The sequence below is a fragment of the Neolamprologus multifasciatus genome, chromosome 17 (assembly GCF_963576455.1).
Source record: "Neolamprologus multifasciatus chromosome 17, fNeoMul1.2, whole genome shotgun sequence".
Lineage (NCBI taxonomy): Eukaryota > Metazoa > Chordata > Actinopteri > Cichliformes > Cichlidae > Neolamprologus > Neolamprologus multifasciatus.
The window spans coordinates 30,259,733-30,285,769 of NC_140455.1; the positions used below are offsets into that span (position 1 = coordinate 30,259,733).

The 26,037-nt window shown below is 40.6% G+C and overlaps 1 protein-coding gene and 1 long non-coding RNA gene across 4 annotated transcripts in view; both read right to left on the reverse strand.

The window, feature by feature from the left end:
* The window catches only part of grm8a (glutamate receptor, metabotropic 8a), a 296,528-nt gene that overhangs the window by 207,900 nt on the left and 62,591 nt on the right, over positions 1 to 26,037 (reverse strand). The window lies entirely within an intron of this gene.
* LOC146499617 (uncharacterized) lies at positions 3,307 to 19,261 on the reverse strand. Its single transcript, XR_014870060.1, has 2 exons — positions 11,354 to 19,261; positions 3,307 to 11,323 (listed from the first exon to the last, which is right to left on the reverse strand). It is a non-coding gene; the product is annotated as an uncharacterized LOC146499617 (long non-coding RNA).

Here is a 26,037-nt window from a genome sequence, read left to right on the forward strand (position 1 = left end):
CTACACATGGTCTACAGAGAGGGATTTTCAACCTATGCAAACATGTTGCATGCATTCCTAACAGCTCAACATGCTATGCATAGGTCAAATGCTGTATGTGAGCTGGAGCAGGGAAAGGGAGCATCACAGCGCGTTCAGCACCAATGTGAGAAGCACACAAAAAAGCGTCCAAAGACCAAAAAATACAGCATGAGAAGAACAGCTGGTGGCTGCAGTGGACATTATTTTTGTTGTTTTTAACACTCAGTTTCACTTCAGCTCATCTCCACAGCTGGCAAGGACCAACAGCACAAGCAGGAGTAGTCCCACAGTGACAGTAAAACGCTGCAACATGGAGATGACATTTTTCAAAGCCATCTGTAGGCTATGAGAAGGTATAAAAGCAGAACAATGTTTTACTCCTTACTCTTACTTACTCTCTAACTTTCAACCTTTTCTCTCTTACCCACTTTCCTTATCTTTGAACACCTAACTCCACTTCCCTTTAGGCTAGCACAGAAATTCAATGATTAGCACTGCCTCACAGAAACACCACCTTCATCACCTCCACCAGAACATGTGGGGATTTCTATGTAGAGTTCTGTGTTTTATCTTGGCCTCTCAGCCTTCGACATATCCAAAATTTCCAGCGGTGAAAGGGTGAGAGGGTACCATGGACCGCTCACTAATCTGTCAATGTAAATTCATAAAGAGATTAGGCATTATAAACAATATTAACGTGCCTTTTTCTGTGATTAAAATAATAGAAATCAAGTGGACCATAACAAGCTCTTTGGTTGCTGTGGAAAAACAGGTCATTATAATTCAAAAAGAACTAAAGCTGTGAAAAATGCTATTAATATTTGTACATGATTAATATGTTAAAAGTTGTTACAAACTCGCTGAACAGAAACACAAGAATTCCCAAGTCCACTATTCATTCATAAATAGATTCAGATGTTATATAAATATATATATTTATGGCATCAGTGTGCGCTCATCCCCTTGCAATTTAAAAACAAAGGAGAGGAAAAGATATTAAATTTAATCAAAATCTTACAAGGTACAGCCAAATATTTCCCCCGTGTTGAGTTCAAGAGGGTATAGAAAATGTGAGTTTAGCCTATCCAACAATACTGTGACAGATGTAGAAAGAAAAAGAGTCTTGTCACACATACACAAGATGTCATGCATTTGAAAAAATAGGCATGCTCTTCCCCGAACACACACAAACACACAGGCACACATATATGCAGTACAATGCCCCTTGGGTCTAGAAGCAGATCAGGGGGTGCTGTGTCATCAGAGCTGACTGTCAAATGTGGTGACAAAGAAATCTGCATAGAGCGGAAAAAAGTGAACTACACAGAAGGAAAGGGGGCATATGACAGTGACACAGATGCAGAGGAAAATCACGTGAGGCAAAGGATTAAAAAAAAAAAAGTGACAACTTGCTCAGAACCATCAACCAGCCCCCTGATAATGTGCTTATTTTGGCGATGCAGCTGAAAGCAAACAAAAGGCAAAGCAGACATGAGTGTAAAAGAAAGATAAAAAACAGCAGAAGTGTAAGACATGGACAGATGTAGTCAAGTATAGTGCAAAGCACAGTGGGGTTGACTGGTTTCTGTCCTGTTTCTTCAGGCATGCTGAGGCGTGACAGTGCAAGACGCAAAATCCGTCTTGAAATTTCAATGCCTGAAACTTTCAGCATCTCTCCCACACAAATCTTCTCAGCCTTTCCGTAATAGCAAACTGACAAACTAACCTTTCAGTCTTGTTCCTGTCATCGATGCTTCTGTCTATCTCCTGTCCATGCTCTAACTATCGCAAGCACACTGCACTCAGTCCATCCATCTGTCCACCCAACCTCTTGGTCCAACCACTTGCCTCTTCCACCAAGCCACCCTTCCTACCCCTTTCCTGCCTCTCATCGCCCCCTTGCAACCCTTTTTTAACCTCTTTCAACTCCTCTCAGCCTCTTTCCTCCCTGTCAGGGGCCATTAGTTCAGCCTGACTGGTGATTTACCCAGTAGAAACCCCTCTAACCTCGCACTGGGAGGGAGTGGGGGCCGAAACACCTTTTAAGAAGCAAAACATCCTTGGATTGCTCACAATACACACTGGCGCATCAAGCAGGACCATCAGTCTTGCATGCTGCTGCTCACCTTCTCTGTCTTTTCCTTACGTAAGGCAAATGCAAAGTATTGGCATTTAACACATTTTCTCTGCCTTTCTTGCATTTATGCTACCATCAAAGCTGTTGGATCAATGACCTTTTCATTCACTGCAGCTTATTTCTACTTGAATTAACAAATTAATGCTGGCCTTCGACTACACAATCATTTTTTCTGCCATGATGGCCACGGTGTCAGATCAGGGAAAAATAAATTCTTCCTTTTTGTGACTGAGAGACCTAATACACGACTCATTACGCCCGGAAAAAACAAAATGTAAACAGACAATGGCAAGTGAAGCAGCGTGAAGGATACTGGCTGTCTGCTCCATTTTCAATGCTCCACCTAGCAACATCATTTCTCCTTTGCTTTGCCTTGTCCACAGTTGTACAGAGCCAACCAGTACAACAAAACTCTCAATGGCCAGTAAAGCAATCTCTGCTCATGCTGGTCAGCATAATTATGTAAGATAAAACCGCCATTTGATGTGCACGGTGTCTATTTTTGTTCCCGACCTGACACAATTAACACTGCTGTGGTGTAGTCTGAAACCAGCATAACCGTCATCTAGGATTTTTAGAAGTCACCAAACACTATCTTCATTCATTTACATGGACAGCTGCACAAACTCATCCCATTATGCCAACTGTTTTCTTTTCAGCCTGGGTCTGTTTTGGAGGAATTCTGCATATTTCTGTTATGTTCATGACCATTTTTCTAAAATTAGACTAAATATTTCACATTCACATATGCCACATTATGGTGTGTAAATGGATCAGCCTTTTCAAGTGAAAATGTCTCTTGAGTTCTGACACTTATCAGTAAAGCCCAGTGTACGAAACATTTACATAACTGCGTCTCAGTTTTAGGCCGTACTGACTTTGTTGTTGCCAGTGAAAAATTAAAATACAGCATGCTAACTAGCTTTAATTCCATGACTTAGCCCATTTGCTCTCACTGGGTTCATATCTTTCTGAGAAAGACAGATTAATATTTTCCATTTTGACCCTTGCTTTCCTTCCATGCCAGACTAACTTCATTAGTAGCACCACCGCCCCAAGAAAAAAAAGTGTAAACACAGATTAAAGGAAATGGAACGAGCTTCAAAGAGATTCAGAACAAGTCGAGGGTGTAGGTTAACAGTACAACCGCCTGTTTCTTGCCTGTTTTTTTCATTACCTCTGACTGTATTTCGAACATATCCGAAAGCACCACACGGAATAAAAATTTCCTGAACTTATATTATAAGCACATTTTTAGAAAAGTCTAATAAATGTATCCAGTGGATTCATCAGTTCTGCTGACTGACTGCTGGTGAGCTTCTGTAGAGGTATGGGAACTAAAAGGTGATAATGGGCTGACGAAAGTAAAAAAGAAAGACGGTTCGTGTGTGTGTGTGCGATCGCCTGTGTGAGCGCGTGATACAGAGACCCATTATGAAATCCCACAGAGAAATGAACATTAAATCCGGGAAAGTGTTCGTAACAGACAAAACATGGCCCCTAAATTGTGTATGTGTGTGTTTGCGATCATTAGTGTGCAGAGATAGTACTGGGAGGTTGTGCTGGGTCGTGGTTGAAACTCCACTGGCAGCATAATGACATGACCTATTGATCTAGAAAGCACTGCAGGATGTTACTGACCTCTGGATAGATAGCAGAGGGTGGAGGAAGGGAAGAAAGTCTATAGCTTGTGTGTGTGTGTGTGTGTGTGTGTGTGTGTGTGTGTGTGTGTGTGTGTGTGTGTGTGTGTGTGTGGTTCCTGAGTCTCCTGACTGCAAAAGTTTGCACACACAGGTGGTGCTAAAACATGGCAACAAGATTAAACTTCCTAAGTGTCCTTTGGTAAATTCTAATCCTGCAGATTTAAGAAAATCCCAAAGCCGTCATCCCCAAATTAAACATCCTTGCTCTATTAGCCTATTGGAACATTATCTCGTAATTAGGGGAAAAAACAATGTAAATTTAAGGATCAGGAATATGTGCACAATCACAGTCCCATGGTTACGACTGATAACCAACACAGCCTAAAAATGAGACCAAATTTAATAGAGAGAAGAAATATGTCAAGTGAACACCAACACTTTCAGCTTTGTGAGATTATACCTGTAAACACCAGTGCTTTTGGCCTTACAAACCACAATGACATTGGTGATTCATTGCAACATTTCATATTCATTTCTCTGTCTGACAGAACAACGCCATCCACAGATGGCTGATTCGTGGGTAACCCCTCAATTTGTAACAATACCAACATACTTATTAGAAGCTAGTATCACATAAATTGATGTTTCTTAATTGCTGTTCAAAACCAATTATAGCAAAGGCTGATTGCTTTTTGATTAAATATCAACAAAACAAAGTAGTGGAATAAAATAATTTAACCAGTGATTGCAGTACATGACAAGCTACACCTGGAGTTGCTACAATTCATTCTGAGAGTGGCAAGAATCCTATGATTATGGATCCATCGAGCAAATGGAACATTTAATTCCATGCCTAAAATGTCATTCCTGTGCTGGTATGGCATTTATGGATATTATTACAGCAGCACAAACATAAATTTTCACACTGGCTGACAAATATTTCAGGACCTGAGAGATGCATCTGGCTCTTATTATTATCTTATTCATTAGTTAAATTTATTTGAAAAGGGACCATGTACAATATTAACATAAATGTTGCCATTCAATGCATTTTAATAGAGTTAGCTTACGCTAATTTGCAACTGTAGTCCCTTGGCAGGTCATATGCAAAAAAATGGATTTAGTTGATCCATTTATTTTTAGCGTTAAGCATCTCTGGTTGCAGTCTTTTCCATACAACAGTACAACAGTACAAAAGAAGAACATATCAACTGTAGCATCCTCCACTACTTTCTTAAGTCCTGTTTTGAAGTCTCGAGAGGAGTTTTCTTATTGGCGAAAACTTGGAACAATGGTTTGACAGGATTGACTTGCCTACCAAATTCACTCCGAGAGTACATCAAATGCTTTTGTGACTCTGGCTGTCACAAAAGCATTCCCTACCAAAATAATCATCTGTAAAACACGGTGGATCCTCTGTTGTTATTTGAGGCTGCATTTCATCCAGTGGTGTTGGAGATCGTGTCAAAACAGTTGGAATTATGAACACAGAAAGGTAACATCAGATTTTAATCCACCATGCAAAACTATGTTGAAAGCATCTGATTGGCAACAGCTTTAATTTTCAGTGTGACAAAGATCCCAAACACAGGGCAAAGCAGCAACAATATACTGGGACAGACAAACACAATCATGGATTGGCCTCCCCAGAGCCTGGATCTCAACATTATTGAAGCAGTCTGGGATCAAGCAGCCAACATCCAAAGAAAAGCTTTGAATGTGATTCAAGAAACCTGGTGAACTATTCCTGAAGATTGCTTGAATCTTGTCCAAGAGCGTTCAGGCTGTGCTGAAGAATAATGATCATCGTACTTCAAAGCTTGGAAATAAATAAAAAGCTAACATTTCAGCAATCTACCTAATTAATTAGAGTTCTCTAAAGGCATTCATTGATTAAAACTCTAAAAACTCACCAATGTTCATCAAAATGACATTTTTTATATTTCATTATATCGTACATATTGTTCAATATGTAAATTAGTTCCTCTTTCATTGAACATACCCAACTGGATATGCAAGCCCCACTCACTCGCAAATTTCTTTGCTTCATGGCAATCTGCCCACACTGCTGTGTGTTTGGTTTAGTGGGTAAGAAAAAAATCAGTGCTTAACTTAGCACCGCTTCTGTGTTTTTATAACATATATATATATATATATATATATATATATATATATATATATATATATATATATATATATATTTCTTCTTCTTTTAAAAAAAAAACAACAACTGCACTGCTTTTTACCTTTAGTAACAATAAGAGATTTAAAGTTTCCAATCAGCACTGTTAAGTAGTATTCAGTTACACAGACAAATCTAATTTAGGCTGCTGCAGTGCTTGTCGGCTGACCTTTGAGCAAGAGGATGGCAGAGAAGGAGGAATGAAAATGGCCAGCAGACTCTGATCAATAACTGTGTTGTCCCAGCTAATTGAAGCTGACACACATAATTGGGAGAGCCAACAGTAACATGGCTGCTGATACTGTTATTGATGTAAAGGCCAGCAGCAACAACATGAACTCACTTTGATATGAGCAATATGCAGAAGTCATCTTGCTTGATGAATCCATTACTAAAGGAGTTACAAAGTGGGATATTTAGACAAATAAATCCAGGGATTAAAAAGGATTCTTTAATTTTGAAGAATTTTCTATAGGGGCTAAAGTCCAATAAAATGTGTGTATGTGTGTGAGTGTGTCATATGATTATTGATTACAAAAAAGATAAGGCCATAGAGGCCTTAGGATGGCAGGAGAAACACAGAGTGAAGATGGATTCATGGAAGACAGAAATGAACAGATAAAAGAAATGCATATGGTTTTCAAGAGGTGAAAGAGGGCTTAAAGAACAGAGACATAAGATAAACAGATGTGTCTGTGGAGAGTTAGGCGAAGCCGGTGGTCAGTACACAGTGTTATGATCGAGTACAAAATAACACCTCCTGTCCCCTCTATCCTTGTTTGTGTGTATTGCTCTCTTTCATCATCCATCTTTTTCTTTGGGTTTTCGTCTCTTCCACTTGTCCTCCTCTACTTTCTCTAATCTGAACCTCTTCTTGCCCTTAAAGCTTAACTTACCTTCCTCCTTCTTGTTCTTTCATTCTTTTTTCTGTTTGTCTGATTCCAGTAATTTCAATAGTATTTCATCTTTTTTTAGAGCCTCATTATCATCGTAAAACTCACATTTAGAGAGAGCTGGTTTTAGGAAGCCAGTTCAGCTACATATAGTTTGAGCACTTAATAATCCAGAGTGAGTGAAGGTCATAGAACTCTCCTGGACATGAAGGGACTACCTGCATTTTCATCTTAATATATACACACCGGTTATACTTGCCAGGCTGAAAGGCTGATGTGTGCTACTTAATTACCATTGTCTCACTGTACTGTGTAAGAATTGGAGGATGGGGGAACACACGCACCTCTTCAGGGTAGGCAGCTGCACAGTACAGTGGGTCCTTGGTTGTTCTGGTCCACGAAAATGCCAGCCTCAAATAAAGTGCATATGCGGGCAGTTCCTTGAGGATGAAGGAACTGATACATTGACTGGCCTAAATACAACAGAACACCTTGGGCACATTATGCTTCATTCAGTCTGATGCCACCAGGTTACATCTCAGACTCCCCAGGAGCTCAGTGATGTCCTGGTCCAGATTTAGGAGGAGATTCCTCAGACCACCATCTATCATCTCATTAGGAGGACACCCTGGTGCTGGTCAGGCATATATAAAAGTATGTAGGGGTCATGCCAATTACGGAGTACCATTCTGAGTTGCTGGAATGAAATTTCGACAATATGGACTAGCCTGCCACATCAGTCTTTCACTTTGATTTTTGGGGTGTCTTTGAATTCAGCTCTGTACATGATTTTCATTTCCATCAAACAATGTGGCATCCTTTCATTTCTAGCACATTACTCAGTCATTATCAGTATACTGTAGATATCCAGCATAATATTTTTCCCATTGATAATCGGATGTGTTTTCCTTAAATTTGTTTGTAGATACTGCTTAACTGTCTATGAAGGTTAGAGGTTAGTCAAAGTATGGCTTCATATAATTGGGAGTTTGTATTGGTCAATTTGGTGATCATCATCCTTTCTCATTCATTACTCAGAAATGTCACAAAATAGAACACAAAAGCATTTATGCTTGAAGTGTCATGGTCCTGAGTCTGAGGACTCGGTGTTTTGTGTTTCTTTATATTCTTCTATATTCTTGTTTATTCTGCCTTGTCTTTTGTTTAGGTTTGCTATGTGTTAGTGTGTTTGTTTCATGCCTGCCTGTGTTCCCTCTGTCTGTCCATGCTTCTCTGTGTCTGTTAGTTTCCTGTTTTATTCTGAAAGTTCATGTCTCATGTCAATGTGTTCAGTTTTACCTTTCTCCTGTCTCGTTAGCCTAATTTCTCCCAGCTGTGTCTCCCTCCTGTTGTCCATTTCCTAATTACTCCCCTGTGTATTTAAGTATTTCCTGTGCTCCCTGTCGCGTCGTACCCTCAACTTGCTGTGTGTTCATGATTTCCAGTCCTCCTGCACCTCAGTTTAGAGTTTTGTTTGCTTTTGTAAGTTTTATTTTATGTTGAAGTTTTGTTCCACCAATAAAGCTGCATTTTCACTTGAAACCTCGTTTCCTAAGAGTCCTGCATTTTGGGTCCACCACTCCTGCCTGCCTGCCACACAGCCAACCATGACATGAAGAATAAGTCAAAAAAATCAATTAACAGTTAGCAGTTACAGATTAGGAATGGATATCTGCATTGAGCAAAGGCTAGAAATCCATAATTCTCCAATATTTTTCTCAAGTTTTTTGCATTTTGTAGGAAATAAAATGAAATTCCTTACATAAATGTCTTTTCCTGCCTGGCAAGCTTAAGTGGAAATTTAGTAGATGCCCTTCTGGTTGTCAAACATAATTAATGCTACATTTTCATATTCCCTCTCCATGGTTTTATGACAGGAAGTTTTGCATTAGGTGCTGAGGCAGCTTTTCTTTTCGTTTCACTCCAGTGAAGCCACTGTAAAGCTTTCCCTTGTCGCTATCAATGCCCTACATTATCTCACCCCCTTTTAGACTTGCAACCAAATATCTGATCACGTTCGATCTGGCATTTGGGTTTTAATTTGGAGATTTCTCTTCTTAACACGTGGGTGAAAACCTTCTCGATCACAGCAATGAGCGTAACACTGTATTATTCTTGCCAACACCGCAACTTCATCACTAGATATAACAGAATTTTATATTCTCCTTTAGTGATTTTTCTTTTTTAAAAAAAAGAAGCACCTAGCAACAAATCCAATTTGCTTGGTGAGCAGCAAAGAAGCACCCAAACAAGCCTGCTAATGAGCTGTTCACACACGCTCAGTGTTGTCCTTGTGGTCCATTACTCAGGCAGAGGTCATGAACTGTGTGAGAAAAAAAACTATGCCAGCCATTCAGGCCCCTTTTAACTTTCTCTATCATTAAAATTGTCACGGTCCTGGGTCGGGTGGGTTTTGGTTTATTTTTGCATTATGGATTAGTTTTTATTCTCTGGTGATACTGTTTTGATTATAATTATATTCTGATTCTTTAGTTATCCTATGATGATGATGTTGATGATGATGACGATTATTTCTGGTTTAGGTTTTGTTATCTTGCCCTCATGTTTGGTTTAGGTTGCCTGTGCTTATTCTTCTCTGCCCGTATGTCCCTCTGTCTGTCCGTGACGTCATTATGCCTGTTTACGAGTCTGTGTCTCTGTCTGTCGTGTGCTTCCTGTTTTATTTTGTAGGTCTGTGTCCTATGTCAGTGCGTTCAGCTTTGTGCTCTCCCTGTCTCGTCAGTGTAATCAGCGTCAGCCGTGTCTCCCAGCTGTTTCCTCTTCGCTCCGTTCACCTCTTGTATTTAGTGTCTGTGGCTGTATCCCAATTCAGGGTCTGCAGCCTTAAAGTACGCAGCCTCAACGATCCTCAAGGGCCGCGTACTTAAAGACCGCTAAGACCGGAAGTGCGAGGCTTGTGAAATGGGACCGTCTAGCCTCCGTTGCGCTGCCCAGGTTGCCTAGCAACCATGATACTAACAGCTGGAAACGTTTCATACAGCTTTGTTTGACAGAAATGAAGGAGAAAATCTTTTGTTCATTTGTTTGTTTGTTTCTACATGAGCTTTGATCATTCTCTGTAAGATTAAGCTCAGCTATTGAACGCCGTATATTTTAAAGTAAAGGCTTTAAAACCAAGTTAGTACAAACGTCACTAATGTCACATAACTTTGCCGACATGTGGCCAACAGGAATGTTTTAATGTTCTTCATTATAAAAACATTTGCACATAAATAAGAGACATAATATTCAGTACTTACTTAAAGTTTACTCTTCGGGTGCCCCTCATCCGTCGTTTTTTTCGGCAAAATTATCCACACCCATCGCCGCGCTATGCATTCTGGGATATGTTGGGCCACGAAGTCTACACCGCAACGTCCTTAAACTTCACGGAAATGAAGGACGTATTTGAGGGCCACATTTCGAGCAGCCTTTGAATTGGGACAGCCTTCATCGCGTCGCGGTGACGTAATCGGCCTTAAAATGCGGCCTTTAAGGCTGCAGACCCTGAATTGGGACACAGCTTGTGTCTTCCCCTACTCTGTGTCGCGTCGTTAACGTCTGTTCACCCTCGCTTCCTCTGTGTGTTCCGTTTGCCAGCCAGCCTACCTGCCTAGTTATTCTGTTCTTCCAGTTTAGTTAGTGTTTTTCTGTTCTGCTTCTTACCAGCAATAAAGCTGTGTGTTTTGAGTTACTTCCGCCTCAGTGAGTCCTGCATTTTGGGTCCTCTCTTCCTGCCTGCCTACACACAGACATGACAAAAATACAGCCAAAATCACAGAACAGTGTATGGTCATTTTGTCAGACAAAGTCCCAGTTATGGTACCAGAATCTTGAAAAAATGAATGGCTCCTGCCTGAAGTGTTCAATATTAATCGTCTGCTGAAGCTCTGTCCCCCAAACGATTGCATTCAGAACTGCCCTCCACCAGTTATGTCATGATTTACTCTTCTTTCTATCCTATTTCCAGAAGCTTTCCTCCTTGATATAAACTTTTCCACACTCCTCTTTACCTCCCTCTTTTCTTTTGTTGTTGTTGTTTTGGTTTTTTTGCAATTGGACCGCTCTATTTATTTCACCTTCTACCTCTGTCTTTCTCATAGTACCCTTTCACTCCGTTTCAGTATCTCTTCTGGCAGCAGCAGCATCTCCCTCCTTCAGCAGCATTTCTATCCTTCCATCACTCATCTCTCCAAGAGTACAGCCACTGATGCCTGCCGCCACGCCGAGGAAAAAACACATTTTCTGTCATATTGCCATGTCAGTGAAATTTAGGAGCCGTGTGTTTGTGTATGTGTGTGTGCTTGGGTATGTGTATGCGCGTGTCTCTGCTTCAAGGGTACTTTCATCATCAAATTCCATTTCCTTTGCAGACAAACACTTCTGCCGGCAGGCTGACAGACAACAGGGAATGAGAGAGCGAATGAGTGTGTGCGTGTCTGTGTGCCTGTTTGTTCGTGTGTGCGTGTCTGTGTGCCTGTTTGTTCGTGTGTGTGTGTTTGTTGGCTACTCAGGGCAGGCATTAGGATGCATTGGCTCTCGTTTTGCTTTTATTTTTGTTTGTTTTTCCCTCCTTCAATTGAAGACAAGGGTATTGAAGTCGATATTCATATTGGATTTTTCTCTTATTTAAAATTGCTGTGAAGAGGTTTTACACGACTGGAACACAATGCGCACCCACACGTACAGACACACGCTGCCCACGAACGGAGGCTCAGATAGTATCCTTACTGAAAAGACAATTACAGCACAATGTGTATGGGGGTGCTTGCCAACACAGACAAGCATCGTGACGACAACAGCCGCACTGCAGTGCAACACAGTGCTTCCCCACACGCCCACACACTTATAGTACCATTTTATTCCTACAGGAAGAGAATATGTTCTGTCTCCAGCTCCACTGAGTTTGTTTAGTGTGCATTGCCTATGGACTTTGAAATAAATCTATGTAGGTGTGTTTGTGTCTGCTCTGCAAGTGTGGGGACAACCCTGCGGTGAATGACCAATAAGCCACTGGTCACTGAGTTGGCAAAAGCTAGATATCCCCTTGGCACACTGGCCCGAGTGTGTGACACAGGAAGTGCTGCTGATACAGGGAAACACCATGGAGAGTAAACAGTTGGCATTCAGTGAAACACAGAGACACAAATACACAGGAAACGTAAATCTTTAAATGCAAGTCGCCTAATGCCCACATTCATATTGGCACTATTTGCCTACTAACAAAAATGTAACTAGTTGCACAGGCCTAGACACTGATTGGATCCTAGAAACCACTGGTCGCTATGTAGTGGTAAATGGACTAGTTCTTTTATAGCACTTTTCTTAAGCTTGACCATTCAAACTTTACACAACATGCCTCGATTATCTACACACAAGCACTTTTTTCTACACCGAAGTGCTTTCTATATAACACTTCGGTGTTATACAAATATATCTTGCCCAAGGATACTTAGGCATGCAGACTAAAGACCAGAGCAACCAGGGATCAAACCACCAACCTTCTGATTAGAAGATGATGTGCTCCTGAGTCACTAGTCAAAACATTCCCCAGCCAGTTGCAAGTGGATGTTGGAGGTTGCTGGGAACTTCTCTATTGCTAAATCCCCAGTCGTGCAGGACCACAGACCGGTCACTGATCCCCTGGCAATCTCTGGTTGTTAGGTGAAAATGTGTATTCATTGGCTGGTTGCCGGAAATTGCTGGAGATGTACAGTTCTCCATGCGATTGCTTTGTTCGCTAGCAGACTGCTGTGGCCATCCATAGGTTGCATTGAAAACACTGACTTTTTGACAAACACTGACTTTTTCACATGTTCCATGCAAACTACAGGCAATCTAGTAGCAACCAAAGCAATCAGGAGGTATTTGGTGCAGAACCCTCTTTGCGTCCGACTTCACCCAGCCACAGCCAGTAAACCCAAAGCATCTAATAAGGAAATACAAATTCATCCTGTGCTAGCCATCACCAACTGGTCTTTTGATCTGTGTGACTGAGGCCCAAGGTAATTAAAAACTTCAAATTAACCATAAGGCAGAGATTAAGCAAGTAGCTAAGCATAGGTAATCTTAATCATAAAGATTAATAATGTGCAACCATATGAAAGTAAAAAAGATTCTTCACAAGCTCTGCAGATGGCCCTCCACAGCAGAGCACTTGAGCTTCAACGGAGAGGAGTCTTAATTACCTGGTGAAAAAGCCTGGTTGGCGGCAGAGAAGCGGTGAAAACAATGAGGAAAATTAATGAGGGTGACATTAAGAATGGAAAAAGTTCAACAAGTCAAAACTATAGCACTCCTGAGTGGATGAGATGTGGAGGAAGACAGTAGAGACACTTACATGAGGATAAATGTGGCTCATTGTTTAACTTGAATAATTTGCTGTTCTTTCTGTTTCAGTTTCTGGCTCCCAGAAGTTTTTTCCTCTTAGAATCTATTTCTAATGGTCAGAATACATTAAATGTTTGTATGATATATTAAAGTCTAGAGATTAAAGGCCTATAGAGTCCATATCCAACCTGTCTAACCCCGTTATTTTCAAATAGTGAGTGGACCTTTATTTCGTCAGCCTGACATTTTGTTTTTGGAAAATCTTTATTTTTTTGTGCAAACTTTGTCCAAGTGTACAATACTGAGTCTCTATACTGCCTACCACTGAAAAAAGGGTCAAAACTAGCCACTGAGTGTGCAAGTTCTATCTTACCTTAGTTATTCAATGCCATGAAAAAAGTATTTCCCCCTTGCTGATTTTTTTTTCATATTTGCATAACAGACAAAGATAACCCAAGCAAATACAAAACTTGAATGAGTTTTTACTTACATACTTCATACCGTGTACATTATAACATACCATAATAGACCCATTTCTGTAATATACTTACATATCTATATTATTGCTAATATATATTGTAATATATCTATTTCACTAAAGCACTTCTGGATGGATGCAAACTGCATTTCGTTGCCCTGTACCTGTGCATGTGCAATGACAATAAAGTTGAATTCTATTCTAATTCTATTCTCAGCAGCAAGAACTGCAAACATGTGTTTGTAAAATTGGTTTAATTCAGCCACACTGGAGGGTCTTCAAGCACAAATGGTCTGTATAAGGTCATGCCAAAGTATCTTTTGGATTTAAGTCTGGACTTTGACTAGGCTACTCCAAAATCATTTGCTCTTTTTAAGCCATTCAGTGGTGGATTTGCTGTTGTGTTTTAGATCTTTTTCCTGCTCAAGTGTAGTTCAGGACATGAACTGATCGCTGGACATTAATGGTTCCTCCTACTACCACCATGACTGACTGTTGGGAAGATGTTCTTTTTGTGAAATGCTATTAGTGTTACACCAGATTTGACAGGACTCAAACCTTTTAAACAGTTTAAGTTCTGTCTCATTAGTCCACAGAATATTTTCCCAAAAGTCTAGGGGAACATCAAGATGTGTTTTTTTGGTAAATCTGAGACAAGTGTTTGTGTTCATTTTGGTCAGCAGTAGTTTCTGTCTTGAAACTCTCCCATGGATGTCATTTTTGCCCAGTCTCTTTCTTATTGTTGAATCATGACTTCTAACCTTAACTGAGACAAAAGATGCCTGCAGTTCTTTAGATGTTGATTGAGGTTCTTTTGTGACCTCCTTATGCACTCCTGGAGTTTTCTTCATTGGCCAGGCACTCCTGGGAACGTTCACCACTGTTCCAAGTTTTTGCCATTTGTGGATAATGGCTGTCCCTGTGGCTCACTGGAGTCTAAAACCCTTAGAAATGACTTTGTAACTCTTTTCAAGCTGATAAATGTCAATGATTTTGTTTCTCATTTGTTCTCGAGTTTCTTTGGATTCTGACAGGATGTGCTGAGATCTTTTAGCTTACACTTCACAATTTTAAGACTATTTTGCGCTGGGCCAGGTAGGTTTGGATAACCTTTTTTTTTTTACCTTAACAAATAATGTCAACGTTTTAAAACTATATTTCATAGTTACTCAGGTTGTCTTTGTCTAATATTAGAATGTCGTTCTACAACCATTCTTGTGGAGTTCCCTCACTTACACAGAGGGTAAGCATGCTCAAAGCATGTTTAAAATAGGAAGGGATGATAGGAGCACTCTTAAAATTAAAAAAGGAAAAAAGATGAAATGTGTGACAAAATTAAGCCCTCTTAAGAACATTACAAAGTTTGTAAAGAGAAACCAAAAACATTAGAAACACTATACTGGCGTAAGGGAGATTGCATAATCTTTGGGGAAATTTTTCATGTGTAGTGAAAAAAGGAAAATAAAGTCTTTCATGAGTCCACAGAAAGATCATAGACAACTGGCTGGCACCATTAGCCTGGCACAGAGTTCTTACACTGCTGCCAGTTTTGGGTATATAAGCATCCAACAAACCTTCCTAACTATATATATGGTAAAATAATATAATATAAAGAAGGGAAAAAAAAACAATAAAGATGTTCACAAATATGGCATGGGAAGGGAGCTGCAAAACATTGGCACTGATGTATTGGCACAGGAAAGCTGGCAAAGAGTTGGCAGCAGTATGATCATAAAAACAGATCTAATTGCATACTGGATGAAGCAAAAACAATGTAGAAACATGTTTCATATGTACAGATATGAATAACAACGGGCTCGAACTGGAAAAACTGGCATACAGTCTGCGATTGTGTCTCCACCAACTAGGGTGATATTACAGAAATTGTTGGCACAAGGTTGTCAGTGGGCATTTAATAAAACTATTTAATTAAAGCCAGCAGCATAAAGTGAGAAATATATTTTATCTATAAACAGATAGTAGCTTCAGTGGTGCAGTGGTGAGACACTGAAATCAATGGTAACTACCCCTCACATGCACTGGCACTGCATTAGAAGCAACTCTGCTGTCACTGCGGTTTACTTGATTAAAGGTAATTGAATAGAGGTCCAAAATTATATTAAAAAGGTCTTTCATTGTATGAGGAGAGTTGCCAGGGGATATATGAGAGACTTCCCTACTGACTTCCCTATTCATCTGGCTTGCAATAACTTGGACTCTATGAGGGATCAAAGAAAGTCTGCATTAGGATGTAGGTGAGATGGCATATGACAAAATCACACAGTTTGGCTTAAAATAGACCCCTCAAGAATAAAATGGGCAACAAGCTTTGCTGTCATTTCCTTGGTTGCCATAGTTATGTGGGCCACAACAATGATAAACCAACATTTTTGGCCTTGACTCATTGGGATTGTAGACATTAACAGACTCTATTTAAATCAACCAAACCAGCCTGCATGTTGGTGCTAAAGGAGGGAGCACGTGCTGTATTCTGACACTGATTGGGCATTAAAATAGTATTGGGTCTACTTGTGGACATAGCAATGTCTCAAAACTACATTCATATTTGATGGAGAGTGATAAAATATGAATGTGAAGAAGTGAGAGTACTAAATCCTTGAAAGCGGGCCAAAGGGGAGAAAACAAAACAAAACAAAAAATCCCCTCACTTATTAACCTGACAGCTTTAGCTTTAGAAAGTGTTGATGTTTGGGAGTTTTGACATCTTCCTGTGTTTGTTACTGAGCTAGTAGCGAAAAGCATTTGCTCAAGGAGTGGTTTAGTGAGAAATGAATGCCTGTCATACATTTGCTTTATCCAAGAGAATTTTCTTTGAGAGAACAAAGAAGAAAGGCTGCCCAGTTGGAAAGTTATCCCTGCTTACAGGAGGTGAAGATGTAAATAGAATCACTGCCTGTAGTTTACATTAGAAGCAATGCACAGCAAGGCATTTAGCCACCCTGCTTAAGAAAATTTTTCCTTTAAAAAATTGCAGTCCACATAAAAAAACAGGCATAAGGAAATTGTGACTGACTTCGGTACACTTATACTTTTAGAGGACTACAGTCAGCCCATGTACTGAGCCGCACAAGCCAACCTAGAAGGTGCTGCTGTTTACTCTGCTCTCGGTATAAATTTGCATGATCAAACTGACAAAAGTGAGAAAGCTAACTTTGAAGATACCGAGCAAAGGAAACCCCTGCTGTTTACTATAATCTAGAGACACAGTTCCTCTTACGTCCTCCAAACTCTCAGTTCTGTCTTTGGTTGCTCGCTGAATGTGCTTCTATGTATTTAGTAGCTTTTTTTTAAAAAGATATTAAAACTAAGACTTTCTTTTTACGATCTTTTAGTTTCTTTCAGTAATGGTCGATCTTTTTTTAACATGGTGGGATCACCTTCCCTTGAAAGCACTGCTTTACATGTATAGGCGTTACTCTCTGGCTCCTGTGCCAGGGAAAATTTCATTTCCTCTGAGGGGAATCTCGACAAGATTATCTGTATAAAACCTTGAGAGAGCTACTTCTCAAGGTGATGAGAGGAGCTGATGTGATCCACTGATAACAAGTATAATGGATCCTTTATAATCCCTTGCTCCACCTCCCCAGCGCCCTGTGCACCTGCAGCCGCAGTACCACTCCCTCTGGGTAGCGTGCAAGTTGATTTACACAACTAGTGCTTGTTTAACGCTCTGTGTGCATTTCGGAAACATTTATTTGCCGATTTCGATATATATATATCTGTCTCCATAAAAGCCAAAATACACTATTGATGAATGGCCACTGTCAAAACAGTCCCTCTATTAATTTCTGTCTACAACCCTAACACGGGGCTTATAGAGACATTAACCCATCCCACTCTCTCCCTCTCCTGCACCTCATGCCATCACTGCTTATCATGTAAGTGTAACAATGGAGGATGAGGAAAGACTTGTTATTCAAGTCAAGGAATATGCCAAGCTCTACACCGTACAATACCATCATTACAAAGGCGAGGGCCAAGAAAAAGGATATTCCCTAGCAGCCTGTAGACTTGACAGTCTGCTAGTGAGACTATATGAATAGGATATATCGCCGTATATAGTGATTTTTTGCCTTGTGGAGTTAGACACAACAGATATGTGGTAGCCTACCAAGTCAAAAATAACAACTGCAACACACAAACTACCCAAGGCATTTCTAGGTCTTGTGCCAAGTGCGTTCTTCCAGTTTTCATGCTGCAGTGCAACGCTTCATATAGCGGTGCTCGTAGCAGCATTTGACACACTGCAGCAGCAGTGTTTTCAGCTTGACACACATTACTGATCACTGCATTGATTAAAGCTAGGAGCTCAGTTTTAGGTTTGGGTGAGATCATGTTTCCTGACCTACTGCACAAATGGAAAGCGCAGGGATGAGTAAGTAATCAAAGCCGTTCAGGCCACCACTTGTACAGGTCTTCTGAGACTAGCTGCTCACTGCTGCTGGGAGTTTATTCTTGACCTGGCTTATTAGCATACCCCAGAGGTGTGCTATCAGATTCAAGTCAGGCAACAAACCGGGTCTGAGTCATTTTGTTAGAAACCTTTGTGTGATTTTTGCATAGTGCTCTATATCATTATCATACTGGAAAGTTTGCCTTCTCCAAAGCTTCTGCAGATATCTCGCTAGCCTGTACTTATTCATGAGGCTTTTTCCTGACAGCCACAGCAGCTGTGATTGGGTGTTCTGTAGGTCCTCATTACAGAGATGCAGCAATGGCAGCCAAATGCATTTTATTATTGATCACTGTTCCTCCTGTATCCTTTATAGTTGTAATGAAAGTCTCACAGCTCTTATACATAGACAAGAGTTAGACTTAATTGGAAATCTCAGCTGCACCTAATTTCAGTTCAACAATCACCGATTTCTTGTTACCTCTTTATTTCAGTGACCACTGTAGTAGTATTAATGCTGTTTTTAAGAAGCTGTACCATTTTGAATTATTTTACTGATATATCACAATCGCTTCTGGTGCACACTGTGTGAGCTTCTGTATTCAGGTCAGTTTGTAAGTCAGATCCACAGAGAGACGCGGCATGGATTTACGATGTCGATCACATCCTGCATACTGAACATGCACACACATGTATGACCTCTAGCACACTGTTGGAAGGGTCCCAAAGCTCTCTGAGATAACCAGGTATTAGAAGATATGGATCATCTGTGTGACAGCAGAACCGCATGGAATTGCTATGATAGCGGCAGATGTAGAAATGAAAGAAAGAAAGGCAGAAGAAAGAAAGAAAATGCAAGACCGCGTATTGTGTTGTTTGCAAGCTTTAGCCGTTTGACAACTCCGGCATTGTCAATACGTTTAATTTTTTAAAAAGTGTAGGGTTCAAATTGGGAAAAAAGTAGCAACTTTGGTCTCTTTTTAATATGCATATGAAAGAGGCTTTACTTTTACATCCTCATACCCTGCGGTCCCTCTCCCACAGCTGACCCTCAAAACCTATTCCTCTCACAGGGACAAAAAACAGAGAGAAAGAAGATAAAGTTCTCCTTTTTTTTTATTGGAAAAACAATCTGTCCTAATCTACAGAGAGATGCTTCTCATCATGCCCCCCCCCCCCCCCAATACATTCCCTCCCATCCCTTGTTCCCATCAGTAGAGCAACACCCATCCACAGAAACACACACACACATGCTTCTAGATACTTAGACAGAGATGCTCTTTTATCTGCTGCAGAGCTCTTGGGGGTATGTGTGTGCATCTGAGTGTGTGTGAATGTTTTCATGGTGTCACCAAACAGGAAGGAGGAAGTTCCCTCCAGCAGCTTTCTTTTATATCATGTTTTCTTCAGAGGAAAGTGGGGAAAAAAGAATAAGAACAAAAGTGGACAGACTCACACAATGCAGGGAGAGAGAGAGAGAGAAAATCCATACATGACTGCTAACGAGCCATTATTGAGACACTACGGAAAAAGATGGAGACTGATTCTAAGCAAATGTGTCAAAGCTCTCAATAGCAATAAGGAAACAGAATTAAAAATTGAGCACAGACCTACTTGCAGTTGGTTCCCAAAAGACCAGGTACCGCTCCACTGAGACTCTGTCCCAGGACATCAAACTAAATTCTACTTCCTTTGGGAATAAAAATAGGATTATCTAAACACTATGGTACATTATGACTTAAATCAGAGCACTGAGATGGCCTGCTGAAGTGTCACTGAGCAAGTTTTTGGAATTTTAAGACATCTAGTTCTGTTTCACTATTGTCGGGACAGTCTGAAAAACAATTTCTCTGTGACTATTTCTCAGTTTTAGACCATATTTGTAAAATTAAAGTTTTATTTTACACTGATACAGTTTTATATAATCGCAAGGGTGCCCTGCACACTGGGGCTGGCAAATCTTTTTTTTTCTTACAATTTTGTTTCCAACTAGGAGTTTAATCCTGGTATCAGATCAACAGTTCAGTGCATGGCTCTTGTTATCACGGGAATGATCACTAGCCCGTGAGTGCAATGGGAAAAATAAAGTCTATTATTATGAATTCAGTGTGTATTTCTGGTCCACTCTGTACCAGAACAATCTTTCCCAGTTCCAACATTTATGAAAAAGATAATCGAGGTAATAATCGAGGTATTTCACAATGAAAGTCTTCTTTTGTTCTCGGTTATAAATCAGGTGTACACCCTTCCTTAACAGCACCAGAGGCTTTTGCTTGTTTCTAAAAGCCCAAACTTACTCCCTTTCCTCCCTTTAGTTCACTAATTTGTTCATGTTTGATCATATTCACAATTGAAGGAAAGTCACTTTAGTGTTGATTAATGGTGATCTCAAAATTTCCCAAAATTGTAATTGCTATTTTCCCTGCTGGCCAAACTCAATCAGTTCCCATTTCGGCATTTAACGAAATGGAATTATGTTAAGAGAGCAGAGTCAGTCACTGATCCATTTTCTGATTTACATGTTGCCAGATGGTCTTTGGATTCCAGCCACATCATTACCATATAGCATTTTTCATTTGCAAGTTTCAGGTGGAAATGGGCTGACAAATACTTCAGACCTGTTTTGGACTTGAATTCTGCACCAAAAATGCAGACGTCTGCGTACAGCGAATGTGGTTGAGAGACGACAGTAAAAGCTGACAGGGTTTTGAAGTTGTTGGGGTTTTTTTTCATATATCTTAGCACACGCCGAAACTTTCTGAAGTTGGCAAAGGTGCTTGTTATCAGCAGGGCTGATACGAGTGGTACACAAACACAGAGGCTCCTATGTTTTTGTAACTCACAAAAAAGCAACAGTGGAAATGGCAAAATTCACACATGAACACACACATAGATCGCTTCTGCCTTGCTGCTTTCTGTCCAGGGTCTGTATATATGCACACACACACACACACACACACACACACACACACACACACACACACAAAGGCACACCATCACCATCTCCCTTTGGCCAGAGGCTATAGATTTCTAAGCACTTTCTGTCTCAGATAACCAGCAAATCAATGAGCTCTCTTCAATTAACCAGGCCTCAGGACCTGGTAGCTCTGCTGCAAGATGTGTATATGTGTCGATGTACAAGTGTGTAAATGAAAGGGTGATGGGATGTGTGTTTGCATCTATGTGATACCTGAGAGGTGCTTTCAGGGCAGAACTCCAGTCTCATATCTGATGCAGGCCCGAGCTAATTGAGTGGCCTCTACACACAGGTGCACACAAACCTTAAGAACAGCTTTCCCAATCTCCCGTACACTTACTCTCTGCTTTTCACACACATATGCACTCAAAGCATTTATGTAGACTCACAGACACACTCACAGAAAGCGGATATAAACAAACACTGGTGACCCAAGTGAAGAAGTCAATATTAAGAACCCAGCTCTGAGAGATATATTGTGTTATTCATCTAATATGTTACAAAAACTAAAATTAAAATATCAATACTGTGGGGGGGCACTTGTGTACACTGATGGAGTAGGACGCACTCTTCTTAGCTCCGCACTTTTCCTCCTATTTTCCAACAATTAACGCGACACCCTGCTTCTTTACTTAACTAGTCAACAGCACTACTGCTCTGCATCGACTATGATAAAGACCGGACAACATGCCTGTTGTAATAGTAATTTTACAATGTATATTGAAGGGATATTACTGCCCTCTGTTGGTGTGTTTGTGCATTACAAGCAATAAAAGGTGTTCGTTAAAAACATCAGGTTATGGGCCAAGAGGTTGCCAAGGGAAGCTGCTAACACGTTTTCTTTTGGGAGTCATAAACAGAATTGTGGGATTCACAATGGAAGATTATTGACAAGCTGAGCGGACCAGAGAATTGGGCAACGTGGAAATTTCAACTTGAGCACCTGTTGAAGGCAAAAGGACTGTGGGGTATGGTACAGGAGACGGAGCAGTTAGCTGCGGATGCTAATGCCCAAGCACGGGCTGAATTTGAACGGAAGAAAGAAAAGGCTTTTTCAGTGCTGGTACTGAATATAAGTACACCCCAATTGTACTTGATAACAAACTGTAAGACCCCCAAAGAAGCATGGGGAGATGCTAAAAGCACAGTTTGAAAGAGATACTGTTGCTAACAAGCTATTTCTGAAGAAGTACTTCCGGTGTGAAATGAAGGAAGGAGAACATCTCAATGATCATTTAAAAAGGATGAAGGAACTTACTGATCAGCTAGGGGCAATAGGTTCTGTAATTGAAGAGGAAGATCAAATTGTCACCCTTCTAGGTAGTTTGCCACCCAGCTATACAACTGTTGTTACTGCTTTGGAGACAAAGATGGACAGTCTGACACTACAGTTTGTTCAACAAGCCTTGATAAATGAGGAACAAAAGTGAGTGCTTACTGACAACACCACTGTGTCCAGTAGTGTATCAGCGATGTCATCTCAGATGCATAGAAATGAACAGAGTGGATCAAAAACAGTGGGAGCAAACAGCTCCGACTCATGGAGATGTTACAAATGTGGGAAGGAAAGACATATCAAGCGTGATTGTCCAAGCATTAAAAAGAAATACAAGGCCCACAAGGCTAAAAGTGTGGTGTATAAGGACAAAGAGGACACATTTGAGGGAGCTTTTGTTGTAAATGAGTCATGTAAAAGTGATGCACAACAAGAAGAATGGTTAATTGATTCAGGAGCGTCAAAACACATGACATGGAATAAAGAAGCTCTACAGAACTACCAAGAGTTTTCAGAACCACAAACAGTAAAACTCGGTTATGGCAGAGTAGTTGAGGCTTTAGGTTTGGGCAACATAACAATGAAAATGTCATTCAGAGTTAGTGATGGAAAAGATGCCACAATGTATGATGTGCTGTATGTTCCCAAATTATCAATGAACCTTTTCTCAGTGGGAGCTGCTGCCAAGAAGGGAAACACAGTGAAGTTCAAAAGGACTCATTGCTACATAAGAGGGAAGAATGGAGCTCTCCATGGAATGGGAACACAGAGATCTGACGGATTGCATCAGCTGGATATTGAGGAAACTGCACAACCTGTCATGGAGCGTCAACTGCTTCAGTTCCAGCAAGTATGTGGCATCAGCGCCTAGGTCACACTACAAATCTGAAAAAAGTCAACTTGGTAAAAGGAGTTAGCTTTATAAATGAAGAGGAGGACATTTTTTGTGAAGTTTGTGTTGAGGGCAAATTATCAAGAAAACCTTACAAATCAGTGGGAGAAATACGAACAAAACGCAAGTTGCAATTAGTGCATAGTGACGTTTGTGGTCCTTTTCAAACTGAGTCACTAGGAGGAAAAAAGTACTTTGTAACTTTCATTGATGACTACTCCAGATGTTGTAAAGTGTATTTCATAAGAGAAAAAAACGGAAGTCCTGAGCAAGTTCAAAGAGTTTGAAAGAATCTTCTCAAATGACTGTGGACAGGGAGTAATAAGACCCAGAACTGACAATGGTGGGGAATACACATCTAAAGAGTTTCAAGAATATTTGAAAGCTCAAGGCATCCACCATGAAATGACTGTACCACACACACCACAGCAAAATGGTGTTGCAGAGAGAAAAAACAGAACTCTAGTGGAATCAGCTAGAAGCATGCTGTCACATGCAAAGTTGCCAAACACATTATGGGCAGAAGCTGTTGCTACTGCAGCTTACTTACAGAATAGGCTACCAACATCTGCTTTAAAGAACGAAACACCCTATCAGAGATGGTATGGAAAAAAAACAGACATTAGCCATATGAAAGTATTTGGTTGTGTTGCTTATGCTCATGTTCCAGACACAGAGAGAAAGAAGCTGGACAAAAAGGCAGTGAAAGTTTGTTTCCTGGGATATGCAACCAATGCAAAAGGCTACCGACTGTGGGATGAGGAAAAAGGAAAAATACTGATTCGACGAGATGTGGTCTTCAATGAAACAGAGTTTAAATGCAAACAAAGTGAAAAAGATCTCGGTTTGGGGAATGAGGTGACACCACACACGGGTGAAAGACAAACAAGTACTGAGGAGACTGTCGCCAGTGAGGCTGCAAAAGGAGATCAGCGGATCAGAAGACCTCCAAAGAGATATGGATTTGAGGAGTTTGCTGATGCAGCTACAGTTGATCATTATGCAAACATCTGTTGTGTCACAGAACCAAATACACTGGAAGAGGCTATGTCAAGTCCAAATGCAAAGGAGTGGAAAGAAGCAGCTGATTTGGAATATGAGTCACTGCTGGAAAATGGCACATGGGATTTAGTGGATCTACCAAAGGATCGCAAAGCAGTTGGATCAAAATGGGTCTTTAAAGTTAAGCATCACAGTGATGGACAAGTGGAAAGATACAAGTGCAGACTTGTTGCCAAAGGCTATTCACAGATTTATGGTGCAGACTATGATGAAACATTCTCTCCAGTTGTACGATTTGGTTCAATTCGTACATTGTTATCATTTGCTGTGCAAAACAATCTAAATGTGCATCAAATGGATGTTGTGACTGGATTCTTGAATGGACACCTGGAAGAGAAAATCTACATGGAGCAGCCAGAGGGTTACATCAAACCTGGGCAGGAACATCTAGTGTGCAAACTAAACAAGTCAATATATGGACTGAAGCAGTCTCCACGTTGCTGGAGCAAAGCTTTTACAGAGTTCATGAAAAGTATTGGTTTTACACAGAGTACTTCAGATCAGTGTGTGTTTGTTAAAACAGGTCAGGAGTTGGAAATATTGGCTGTGTATGTTGATGATCTGATTTTGATTACAGAATCAGCAGAGAGCATGAAGACCTTAAAGGACACTCTGAAGAAACACTACAAAATGAAGGACATGGGTGAGCTATCCTACATTCTGGGCATCTCAGTGGTCTAAGACGAGGACAAAAACCATGTTATGCTTCATCAGAGACAGTATATTGAAAACATACTACAAAAGTATGGAATGGACAGTGCCAATCCAGTAGCAACTCCAGCTGACACAAATGTCAAATTAAGAAAGAGTGATGATGTCAGTCAACCTGTAAACCCAAGCAAGAGGCGGGACTTGCGACAGAAAAGCCAATCAGCTGATCATTGATCAGTTTCATGATTGAAGTAGCAACAGGAGAGGGAGGGGGAGAGAATGAAAGAAGAAGAAGCAGCTGACAGCGTAAAGACACAGAATAAATCCAGCTTTGCGTCTTTTTCCATTCTAGCTGAAGTACGGGACAATCATGTTCATTTTCAGCTCAATACGAAACGCGTAATATCATGTTGTGCTGGGAAACCTTGGGACTTTCCATCTAAGTGGATGTTACTTTGATACATGCCACATGATTGTTGAAGTGGCCATAGCCTTTCATGGAAATGGTATTTCCTGCTGGCCACGGCCCCTTTAATCCCTGCCAAAAAGCAAAAATGGTTCAGAAATGGTTTGAGGGGCTCAACAACAACTTTGAGGTTTTGAGTTGACCTCCAAATTCCCAGATCTCAAGTCAATCGAGCATCTGTGGTATGTGCTAGACAAGCAAGTCCGATCCATGGAGGCCTCACATCCATGGAGGCCTCAACATCTTGGTACAGATACCACAACACACCTTCAGGCATCTTGTGGAGTCCATGCCTCGATGGGTCAGGGGTGTTTTGGCAGTAAAAGGGGGACCAACACAATATAAGACAGGTCATAATGTAATGTCTGATCGGTGTATAAGACTGGTTCTCCTCTTCGTTTTTGCTGGATTTTTGAGCTACATGGTGTGGTGGAGTAATGCATCTAGTTTTTAGGCTTTTACTCTATGAGAAATTCAGAGTCTAGGCACCAAGCTGAACTGTGGTTAACATGCATCCCAACTACAAACAAGAAACTTTTCAAAAAGTAAAATCAGAACTCGTACGAGAGGGGAAAGTTGAAAGACAGGTAGGCAAAATTAAATTAACAAAAAATA